This window comes from Capra hircus, chromosome 2, assembly GCF_001704415.2.
Source record: "Capra hircus breed San Clemente chromosome 2, ASM170441v1, whole genome shotgun sequence".
Classification (NCBI taxonomy): Eukaryota; Metazoa; Chordata; class Mammalia; order Artiodactyla; family Bovidae; genus Capra; species Capra hircus.
In genome coordinates this window covers 112,475,910-112,487,945 of record NC_030809.1, presented here as the reverse complement: position 1 = coordinate 112,487,945, position 12,036 = coordinate 112,475,910, and the positions used below count along the sequence as shown (strand labels likewise).

Sequence of the window (12,036 nt, the reverse complement as noted above, 5' to 3'; positions counted from 1 at the left end):
CCTGAGAAATCTCTTCCTTTCCCCACTGATGTTTATTTTATACATGCTTCAATGTTCAATTTAATGTGGAATATGAGTACTATGATTTAGCAAGTTGAACACAAGAAGCATGAAGTCCTATAAAAAATGGAAGGGAAAAAAATCAAACATATTATTAACCTTGTTATAACTTTCTATCAACAAACTAGCTGAAGCAGGAGTACAATGCTCTATTTAATTCAGGAGTTGTCAGTTCCTGTAAGATACATTTAAAATTTTCTCCAGCTCCACAAATGTTTGGGAAGAGGAAACATATCAATAAATTTTCATAGGAAAGTTTTTGATCTCTTAAAAATGTTGCCATCTCAGCAGTACCTCAATGCTTTTAACTCAGGTTTCCAACAATTACTGGAATACTACTAGGTTTGTTTTCACATTTGAAGCAACAAAACTTCTTTAACAGCTGTTAGGCAGCAGCATTTGTGGGTAACTATAGTAAGTTTCATCTTTATTTTTGTGTATTTTGTTAAAATATTGTTTTAATAATTTTAAACATGTATACTGCATTTTTAACTTTGCTTTTGAAAATTAATAAACTATGACATAGACATATAATATAGACTTGCCACTTTTCATGGATTTAGAATATTAAATTCTCTAGTTCCTTGATATTTGCATTGCTTCAATTTTTCATTATTAAAACTATGTCTCTTGTCAGAAACTCAAAATACTCACATTCCAGGCCCTTGTGTCCCCTCCAACCCCTTCAAAAAAAACTGAATCTTGAACTCTCTGCTTCCCAGCTCTTCTCAGAGTTGCAGTCAAGACAGTACATTCAGGAGGATTCCTTGAAGACTATCCAGAGTACCAATTCTAGATTGTATCTCTGGGTTAAATTTTTCACATTTATATGAATTTCTACACTGTAGAACTTGTTTATATTGAACTGCCCCACAAACATCCAGGGTAATTATTTAAAATTTTAAATTTGGGCTTGCCACTCAGTTGTTTAAAACTCTGCATAGCTTCCCGTTATTCTTAGGATGAAAGCCAAAGTCTTTATCACGGCCTTCAAGGACTCAGTTTTATTTCACTCGGAAGATAAGCCCACCTTCCCAGAACTGACTGGCTGGGATTCAGAACCATCAGTCAATCAAGTATTGAACCCCTGCTCTTTACTGGCCAGTCAGCTCTGAGCATGGTATCTGAGCACCAGTACAGGATGCTGAGAGAATTCCAAAAGCAAACATATAGACCTTTTCTTTTAGTTTGAAAGTAACATACATGAATAAGATCTTATTCATTCACATGTCAGCTTATAAACTATGACAAAGCAAGTCAGACTCAAACATGCAAAGTGAAGATAAAATCAAGCGTAAAAACAATAAGATGAAATTAAACATTGGATGAATGTTAACTGAAACTGGCAGGCTAGAGGAGAAAAGGGGAAACAGTTAAGAAGAAGAAACTCCAAATAAGTATTGCTCAAGCCTGGTATTCTTATGCCTCCAAGGTCTGTGGCTCACATGAGCTAAATTAGACTTACATTTTTAAAAATCAATTATTCCATGACTGTGCTTATGGGATTCTTCCTAAACAATTTCTAGATTTTTATTACATTACTGTTGATATTACTCTCCTTCAAAAGTTCTCTTTATTTTCTCATGAAAACAACTGTAAACTTCATCAGTTTTTAAATAAAATGGCCAAGGAGCCCAACAACACAGCACCATGAAAATATGGGCTTTTTCATAACCTGAAGATCTACTTTGCAGTTAACCAAGAGCAACATCGTCCTTTCATGCAACTTGTATGTAAGTTCATACATAAAATAATGTGAAGTCCCAAAGACATATGAAGCATCCACTAACGAAACCTTGACATAGTCCAGTGTGTTAGGAATTGACACCACAAGGCCCCACGAATCCCACAATATGTCCTATTCTTCTTGCCACTGTTCAAATAATTTATACTATTAAAACCTCCCCTTGGAAGAAATTCTAAGACTTGAAACCAAACTACTCTGTTCAACTCACAGCTCTGCCATTTACCAGCTATATGATCTTAGGTAAGATGCTTAAACTTATTGTAGCATGGGTGTGTTAAATTTATCTGTAAAGTGGGATAGTGAGAGTTCTGCTTCTGGTCATGAATGTAACACCCCAGTTTATAACAATTATAAACTCCAAATAAAATATTAAAAACAACAACTATTTGAAGGCACTGGAGAGTAACCACAAGCAGGCAGAAACTCATGGGAAGTTGACACTTGGAAGAACAGTTCTCCATAAATTACCCATTTTTAAAAACTGCTTTACAACTAAGGGCGGGCCCAGTTGGTCAGTTCTACAGGGTGGCTATATCTCAGGTAGGAACTTGCCATCTTACTGGCTAGGGAATCAGAGGATAGAGTTCAGAGAGAAGACAGAAGCTGACAAAATGAAGGAGGAAATACAGAGAGAAAAGGAAACTCCAAATTCAATATACAAAATCTGATGAAATTTACAGCTGATGCCAATACTATATATATGTGGAACAGATTTCAAGCAGCCCAGCTAAGGTGAAAAGAGCTAACCAGATTCTGCTGCTGTCTGTCACAGGGAAGACACATTTGGAATTTTGAATTCAAGTTCCATCAAGTTCCATTAATTTTAATTAATACTCTTGATGGGTGTATAACCAAATTCAGAAGCTCTATAACATTCCACTCATAATGGCCACAGGACATTCCAAAATTACTAGTTATGCAAAGAATCAGAAAAATGTAACTCATCCTCAAAAGAAATGGTAATTCATAGAGACCAACTCTGAGATGATGAAGATTTTGGAATTAGCAGAGTTTAAATCTGTTATAACCGTGCTAAAGGATATTTTAAAATTCACAGCAGAGAAAAGTAAAGTATAAAAAAAGAGAAACAATTGGAAATTTGATAACTAAAAGATACAATATCTGAAAAAATTTCACTGGCTAGACCTAACAAACAGAGGAAAGTAATAAGTATCAGTGAACTTGAAGACAGAAAAATATAGAGTATCCAATCTGAAGTGAAAAAAAACTTTAAAAATGAACAAAACCTCATGCTCTAACTGAAATTTCAGAAAAATTAGAGAGGAAAGAATGGGCAAGAAAAAAATTTTTGAAGAAATTATCTAATTTTGCCAAAATTCAGTTTAAAATACAACACAAGTCTGCAAATTCAAAAATTCTTGTAACCTGCAAATAGAATAAATAAAAAACAAAACAAAGTAAAAAATAATGCCAAGGGACACCATATTCACATTGCTAAAATTCAAAGACAAAGAGGAAATCTTGAAAGCAACCCGGGAAAAATGGCATGAACAGGAGAAAACAATACTAATTTTTCATCACAAGTAATGGAAGCTAGAAGATAACATAGTGAAACCTTTAAAGTACCAATGGGAAAAAACTGTCAAGCTAGAAGTCTATATTGGGCAAAAAAATTCTTAGACAACGAAGGCTTCCATTGTTTGCAGATAACACAATTGTTTCTAGTCATGTCTGATTGTTTGTGACCCTTTGTAGCCCATCAGGCTCCTCTGACCATGGGATTTCCCAGGCAAGAATACTGGAGTGGGTTGACATTTCCTCCTCAGGGGATTGTCCCGACCCAGGATTCTTCCTGACCCAGGGATCGAACCCAAGTCTCCTGCGTCTCCTGCACTGCAGGTAGACTCTTTACCTGCTGAGCCACCAGGGAAGCCCTCATAGAAAAATCATTAAGAAATCTAAAATTGGTGAATAGTACCTACCTCATATAGTTGTTATAAGAATCAGATGAATTTAAATTTTAAATTCAGAACTGTGCTTGACACCTATATATGCATTAAAAACTTTTTAAAAATACATCTAAATATAAAATCTGGGAGTGTTACATATTAGCTTATTGACAACGAGTACAGATTTATTTGTCAGAATAGCTAAAAGAGAGGCTACTTTAAGGAATAAGATTATCTTTGGTTGGTGGCCCAGGTTATGAAAATGTTAGTCACTCAGTCGTGTCCAACTGCGACCTCATGGACTGTAGCCCACCAGGCTACTCGTCCATAAAATTCTCCAGGCAAGAACACTGGAGTGGGGTGCCATTTCCTTCTCCAAGGTTACGGAAGGGTTCAGGGCAAATAAAACTTGGGAGGCCTAGAGAATGATCAGTCCTGGCATTCCTAAAATAGGAAGATGAAGTTTGTTATGGAGGTTAGACTGTTTGTTACAGTTTGTTACAGAGAGTTACAGTTTGTTACCGTCTACAGAATGATAATTTTATATGTGATCTATTATGTGTATAAAATTATATAAAATAATAGAGTTGTGCCTAATGAGCAAATAACTTGCTGTGACCTATGTAAGTACTCTCCTGGCAGAATATCCATGAAAGCCTTGAAGTGAAAAAAAGGCAGTTTGTATAATAGTATATTTTACACTATAACTTAATTTTCAATGCAAAAAAGATATGCAAATATGATAACTGCATTGCAATGTACATAGAAAGTTTTCTGGAAATACCCAAATAAAAGTGTTAATTAGTAGTAGAGAGCCCTAGATAGTGGGAGCAGGATGGACTTTAATTTTTTACTTAATATCTTTGGCATAGTTTGAATTTTTTAAAATATTGATATTTTTACTTTGTAATTAAAAAAATAAATCCCTTACAGAAGCAAAAAATGCATCAACACTCAAAAGTCACAAGGCTTACAGTATTTGTTTCCTAAGTCAAGTAAGATGAAAAGGACACTTCCTTTGTGTTCTTTAAACAAAGGTAGTTTTATTTAGACATCAAGAGCATATTCCAGATGTGTTTGCCCCTAAAATCCCTCCCAGCATCCCATGAATTAAAAACTCCGGTAAGGTCAAAGTTTCAGTCTGTCTTCACAGGGAGGCTCATTAGAATAGAGAGCACAGAGACAATGAAGGTCCTGATGCCCCTGGGAGCCCACTTCACCCTAATTCATGCTTTCTGACTTCTGAACCAATCCAGGAGCTGGTTTCCCCTACTCCTTTCCCTGCATGCGTGGAGATCATGGAGACGAATCCAGATCAGAGACAACCCATCACCTCAAGAGGTACAGCATTTTAAGTAGAATGACCTTAGAAAATGTTTAATTCATCGACAGACAGCCAACCACTCTCCAGGTCGGGGAAGCAGAAGTCTACAGACATAATTTGCTCAAGGTCGCAGGGTTACTAAGTGAGCACAGCAGGTCTCTTGAGCCCCAGGGTAGCACCCTTTTTATGATCTTGGAGAAAGGGTCTAAAAGGTCCTATTGGTGCTGGACCAGAGGCTATGCCTTCATAAACAGAGTAGATACTAGGATGCAGGTTTGACCAGGAGCAGAAGACAGTCATCTTCCTGCCTTTATCACAGACCTTCAAACTGGACTGCGAGCACCAAAAAGTGACTTTGTTATTCATTTACTCTCATTACTAGTGTTCCATAAGATGCATATACACTTTCTCTACAAATAATCCATTAGTACAGAAGAGGGAAGGTTTCCTATTTGAGATGTGCTTTCTGGCCACATCATTCAGAGATGCTTTTAGTATATAACTAACACTAATGAAGGTCTCTTGTTAGAATGTTTTCCACATTTTGGTCAGGCAATAGGAAACCTGGAGAAATAATAAATTAATGCAATGTGTACTGCTATGATCTATCATATTGGGTTTTTTTTCCCTCTATAGTGGGAGTTATAAATCAGTTTCTAAAGTTTAAGAGGTAAACCAATGAGTAGGTTCTGGAATTACTTAGAATCAATAAATCTAAGACCAATTTAACCAAATTGCCTTGCAAACCTGTCCAGAACCACAAAGGTATCCCTCATTCCTCTCCACTAAAAGAAAAAGAAAAACTCCCAAAGAACAGTCATGAGAGCATTCACGGCTTTTACACGCATAAAAATCCGTATGTAAGATCTAAAATAACGGATAGGCTCTAAGAAATCTTTCTTGCTGTTTATCAAGACAAGTTCTCTAAAACCTCTCCTAGAGGTGGTTATTTATTAACATTGATTTCTGGCTACAATAATCACAGAATAATAAAACTGTTGCCTGGATTCAACATCACATTTTTCCACTAATAGCAGAGAAGCCTTCCAACAAATTATTGTAAGTTCCTCAAATACATTAGAAATATGATTCCTTTATGTGTACCCTCACGTGTGCAGGAATACATCTTGGGATTAAGGAGATGAATACCTATGTGCATTGTAAGAAGCTAAACGAGGATACATAAGTAGCAGCCCCTGGCTAGACATGAATGCTACTCACATTTATTATATTGCCACCTGCCCCCCTCCCAGACACTTCATTACTAATGATTTTCCAACACAAAAGCTTTTAAAAACTTTGATCTTTTGTGAAAATTCAGTAGGATAATAAAAACCTTCCAGCTGAACAAACAGACTAGGGCAGCAAGATCATCTCCTTAGCATTTGCCACAGAAAGTATCATCTGCCCTGACTCCACCCTGGTGTTTCATTAAAGTGATGTCGTTCAAAATATGCAAATGACAGTAATAATTTGAGCAAACAAATGAATTAGGTGAGCCTCTATAGGCAATTTACTTGGGGTAATTAAGAATGCTAAGTCAAACAAATTATTATTTTAAATGGCAAGTAAGCTTTAATTAAACTTGATTTCTATACTAAAATGAAACTACTAACCCAACAGAAGGCATCCTGTGTGAATTAAAAGGCAAAGTGCCAAGCAGAGAAAAAAACTAATGTACCCTTTGCTTTTTGATTCACCAGATTAGGACCAGGTATAACTGTATTCTCACTGGAACGATCTCACAGAGAAGTATTTCTGTGCATGAATTTAGTATTGATATAACGCATTTGGGGTGCCTCAAGCACTAATATATTTTAAATGGTAAGGATGCTAAGCAAAATTAGAACCAACCCAAACCTAAGGTAATTTCTCTCCAACTAGCATCTCAAATTTTTTCTACCATTAAGAAAGGGAAACCAGCAGACTGTAGCCCACCCGGATTAAGAGTTCTTCCTAGGGGTTAGGGGAACATGGTGACCCATAGGAGAGCCTCCACAGCTATGCTAGCCACCAACCAAACATACATGTGTGTGATGGAGCAAACCAATGGGCCCCCATCGATAAACATGGAAATAAAGGTGCCCAGAGAGGGAGGAAAATCCCCAGAACCATCCTGAGATGGACAAGGCTAAAGCATGAGCCTATTAAAGTAGACTATACTTGTGTATTTACTCCTACAGAACAACATAATAATTACAGACTATTTTGAAAGCTTCAAGTCTTCTCTGAGACTAGACATAGGTACGTCACTTCTCTTTAATGCTTTGTCCCAGTACCTGTAATGGGGCTCGGATTAGACCCCAGCCGCCAGCGCTGGCAAGCAGAAAAGCCCTCGCAGAACCACCTGTTTTCTTCCCCACATGGAGCACCTCTCCTGGCTTAGCCTCCTGGGTCTTCACTCTTCAGCCCAGTGCTCCTCAGGAACACGCAAGCTGAGTCCCGTCGTCTCCGCTCCTGGCTTTCTGGTCAGGCCGGGTGGCCCAGCGCAAGCGTCAAGGAAGAAGCTACCAGTGGGAGCGGGTGGTGGCCGGACACAGCAGGGAGGGGCCTGGAGAAGTCATTCTAAGTCACTGCCTCTGGCACCTGGATCCAGTCACCTGCCACACAGGACCATTTTCACACGGTCTCGCTAAAGAGTCTGCCCTCAGGGGGACCCTAGGTATACTACTCTAATACTCATGACCATGGGAAGGAGGAGGTGTCAAGCCTGTGTTCCAAGGAGCGGAGAGAACTCCAGACTACTCCATTTTCTCTTCTGGACTTGTGCCTTCTCTCTGGAAAGGCAGCCATGAACTGACCTGAGGCCTCTCCTCCTATCTGAGCCCACCCCTGGCCAAAGCGGGATTCATTCATCCAATAACCACTGTCAACATGGCTTCCCTGGTGGCGCAGATGGTAAAGCATCTGCCTGCAAGGCGGGAGACCCGGGTTCGATCCCTGGGTCGGGAAGAACCCCTGGAGAAGGATATGGCACCCCACGCCAGTATTCTTGCCTGGAAAATTCCATGGACAGAGGAGCCTGGTAGGCTACAGTCCATGGAGTCGCAAAGAGTTGGACACGACTGAGAGACTTCACTTTCTTTCACTGTCAACATGTCGAGCCCTACACTGCGCTCAGAGCACAGAGCAAGACATCGTCACTGTTCTCAAGCTGCCCATATTCCACAGCCAGGCAAGAGACGCAAATAAGAATTACAAAATAGTGTGCTGGAAAGAGCATGGAAGGCTCGCATCTGAGGAGCAAGACAGGCAGGGGAGGGGACAGAGGGAACCGCTTGTGACTGAACCTCAGTCCCATTGGAACGTGTCCACCCCTCCAACCCACCGGAAGGGAGCAGTGCCTGACATGAAAGAGCTTTGTCTCTCGAGTTAGGGCAGAAATTCCAAGAGTGCTGGGGTCTTGGTGTGCTGTGAGGGCTCAAGAAATGCTTGCTGAATAAATGAATGATCTAAGAATCTGGACGTGCCCCTGGGACATTTTGGGGACAGAATCTTGGCTAGTGAGGATCTCAGAGGTCATCTGATAATCCACCCCTCTAGAATGTATAGATAAAAGACTTATTTTAAAATATCTGCACAGAGGAAGTGTGCTGGGCCCATGCAGTGTTTGCAGGTGGAATGGATAGATACGATGTGGTAGATCCAGTCAATGAAATATTATTTGGCAAAAAAAAAAGAACTCCTGACACAGACTACACCCCGGATGAATTTTAAAAGCTTCACTCTCAGGGAAAGTAGCCAGACACAGAGGCCACATGGTATATGGTACCCCTGATAAGAAACATCCAGAAAAGGCAGTTTTAGAGAGAGAGAAGGTAGAGCTGTGGTGGCTGGGGGTAGAATGAGATTAACTATAACTAGGTAAGAAGGTTCTTACCAGAAGGATAAAATGTTCTAAAACTGGACTATGGTGACAGCTATATCACCCTGGACATAGACTAACTGAATTGTTTACTTGAAATGGTTGGATTTTATGATATATAAAATATACCTCAAAGTTGTTTAAAAGTTTTATAAGAGGAGTCATAAGTCATACATTTATACTCATGCTGGTATGAAGGGAGCTGCTACATGTTTGCAAAAACAAACTAGCCCAGATTTGAGAGAACCCCCACCCCATCTGCTCATTCCCACCCTCAGGGCCTTCCATCTCCCTTCCTAAAAAGTCTGCTTGTAGACACAAAGCAGATAAGTGGTTCCAGGACTGGAGGGAGTGGGGATGGGAAGTGACTGCTTAATGGGAATGGTTTCCTTATGAGGTGTTGGGTCAGTTCTGGAACTAGATAGTGGTGATGGTTGCAAAATATTATAAATGTACTTAATGCCACTGAATTGCACCCTTCAAATGGTTAAAGTGGTAAATTTCATGTTTTGTGTATTTTACCACAATTTTTTTTAATCTACTTATTTTTTTTTAAGGCCATGTTTGAGGAACATTTTCACATTTCCTTTCCATCTGCCAAATGCCTTCCCCAGTAGCCACAGAGGGGCCAGCTGCTGTCCCCAGCCGCCTCATGTCAGGATGTCTTAGTCCAGGTGACAGCATAGCTCTCAACAATTTGCTGCATGCTCTCCTCATTTTTCCCCTGGTTGGCAAACATCAGACATTAATTAAAAAAAAAAACACCTGGGTTTGGTTTGCATTTTAATCCTGCCCACTTGAAACTGGCTGGCATCATTCAAAACAACATAAGAAGGGACGTTCCCAGAGCTGTCGGACCATCTCATTAAGTGTTGCTTCCGAGGCTTCCTGACTCCCCGAAAGTGTAGGAGGCAGTGACTCCTCTTGGCATGAATTTAACCATGCCATATTATGAAATACCTACTGCTCAGTCAAAAATTCTGCAGGTCCACAAGGTTCTAGGGCTGCCTGTTTCCACAGAAGCCAAAAGCTAGCCTCTCCTGAAATCACTTCCACATGGTTCCTATGGCAAATGTCCTAGGTCGCTGGGATCAATGATAATTCCTGGATTATTTCTTTCACAATATCATTGGCCTCAGTATTTCTATCAGACAATCTGAAGGGTGTGTTAAAACATTCTTTCCTTTTTCCCCAAAGGGATGACAGTTGCTAAAGAATTCAGTCAGTTGCCCACTGATTTAGAGCTAGAACCAGGGTCTGAACATGCTCAGGATTTATGTATTTGATTGCTGTACACAGGAAGTAAGAATGTTGAGCTGTAAAATATTTTCTACCTCAAAGATGACATTAAACTGATACTCTCATTTTAGAATTGCTTAAAATACGCCTGGTATTGAATGAGCTAGGGGGAAAAAAACAAAAAAAACAACCTTTCAGGTTTCCAGTTGTGAAACAGTATTTGGAGAGCAAGTACTAAACGCTAAGTGTCTAAAAGACCTCCTCAGAAGAAATCCTTACTGCCAGCCAAAAATCGCAGGAACACACTGTGGCTGAATGTTTAAATTGTGTTTTTTAGACACTGGATAATTTTCTGATCATTAAAGATAATCACAGCCAAACCCAACAATAAAAGTAATTGAATCTCATGCTTGAGAAGCACACAGCTGATTCACGGTGAGGAGGAGGAGACGAAGGAAGCACATGAGAGGAGGTCAGAAACCCAGGAGTAATTTTCCCGCCTACGTTGAGCAGAGCCTGCCCACACAGTGGACAAACCAGCGATGGAAGCCTGTCCTCACTGCCTGAGTGCCCTTCCCCGCTAGGACCCACACTCCCAGGTGGTACCTGAAAACCGTCTACAGGTGTAAGAGATTTAGCCCGGCCTCTGCTCCAGGTCAGGTCATTAAGATAAGGTTTCCAGGAGAGGACAGAGCGAGGCCACCGCCACTCAGGCCTTGGCAGACTGTGCCTGCTCCGAGGCTCCCAGGGCACTGGGCACACACAGGGCGCCTGACTGTCCCAGCAGTGCACAATGACCCACCATAAGATACAGCCTAACTTGAGGAGTGTGCATGAAAGTTTTTGCCTTACATTTATACCAGCTGCATTAAATCTTAAAGATGTCACACTGACCCTGTCTGAAAAGGATTTACAAGCTAATGGCAAAAATACTAGCAGCCATCAGAGATAAGCTAACCAACCAGCTGGTGTCAGAGCAAGGTCTATTTCTGCAAACATTTCATGTGTATTTATTTTGAGATCAAGCTGGTGGTCATAGAGAAGGTCTCAATGTTTTGGCCAGAAAAGAGATTCTCCTGTGGGAGCCTTGTGTAACTTTCTGAGCATCAGTATTATCATCTATAAAATGGGTATTCGGGGCCACAATCTCAGACACATAGAATGCTTGCAATGGAATCATGCTAAGTGGGATAAATAGAGACAAAAAGTGACCTCTGTCCTTGAGAGTTGAGCCGACATTTCTACTTAGCTCAAAAGAGTGGCATGACCCCTGTCTTATTCTTTTCCCTTACTCCTCTTATCTAATTATATCTTACATCCTATATTCCATGGCCATGCCTCTCATACCTGTCACCTTTTTCTAGTCTACAGTCACCCTTGTAAGGCCTTATCCTGGCATGTGAGACCACTCTTATAAATTCCCAGTTCACAGACCACCTCCAGCCTCCCCCTCAAACTATCCTGCACTTTTCAGTCAGATCCTTCTCATTCATAATCACTGTGTTGACATCACAACTCTAAAGACTCATCAGTGTCCAAGGGATCAAGTCCAGATTCCAGACTGGCTTAGATTCTTGTCCACGTTCCTATCCACAAATTCTCTGCTCCACCCAAAATAACCCTCAAATGCCTTTAACTTAACCACCTCTGCAACTTTAGCCCTATATATTGCCATGACCTGGGTGCAGACTATTCTACAAAACAGTCACCACAGTATCTCCATCCCATTTACTCTTCCCATATGGCGACTTTAACGTGTCAAAGGCTGAGTCTACATTCCCTCCACCTGAATCTGGGTGCGCTTGTAACTATGACCAAAGTGGCAATGGATGACTTAAGGTAGGTCATCAAACTGAAAGCACTTCTGCCTGGCTCTCTTGGGATACTAGCT

General features: G+C 40.3%; 1 protein-coding gene across 4 annotated transcripts in view; it reads right to left on the bottom strand.

Annotated features, from left to right (window-relative positions):
- The window catches only part of RAPGEF4 (Rap guanine nucleotide exchange factor 4), a 329,561-nt gene that overhangs the window by 197,570 nt on the left and 119,955 nt on the right, over positions 1-12,036 (bottom strand). Inside the window, exon 1 of one of the 4 annotated variants that reach the window (XM_005675953.3) lies at positions 7,321-7,654. The exons of the other annotated variants lie outside the window; for them this stretch is intronic. The gene's annotated coding sequence lies outside the window, so the exon portion shown is untranslated. Of the gene's footprint in view, positions 1-7,320; positions 7,655-12,036 lie in introns of those variants that run through there. 4 annotated transcript variants of the gene reach the window in all.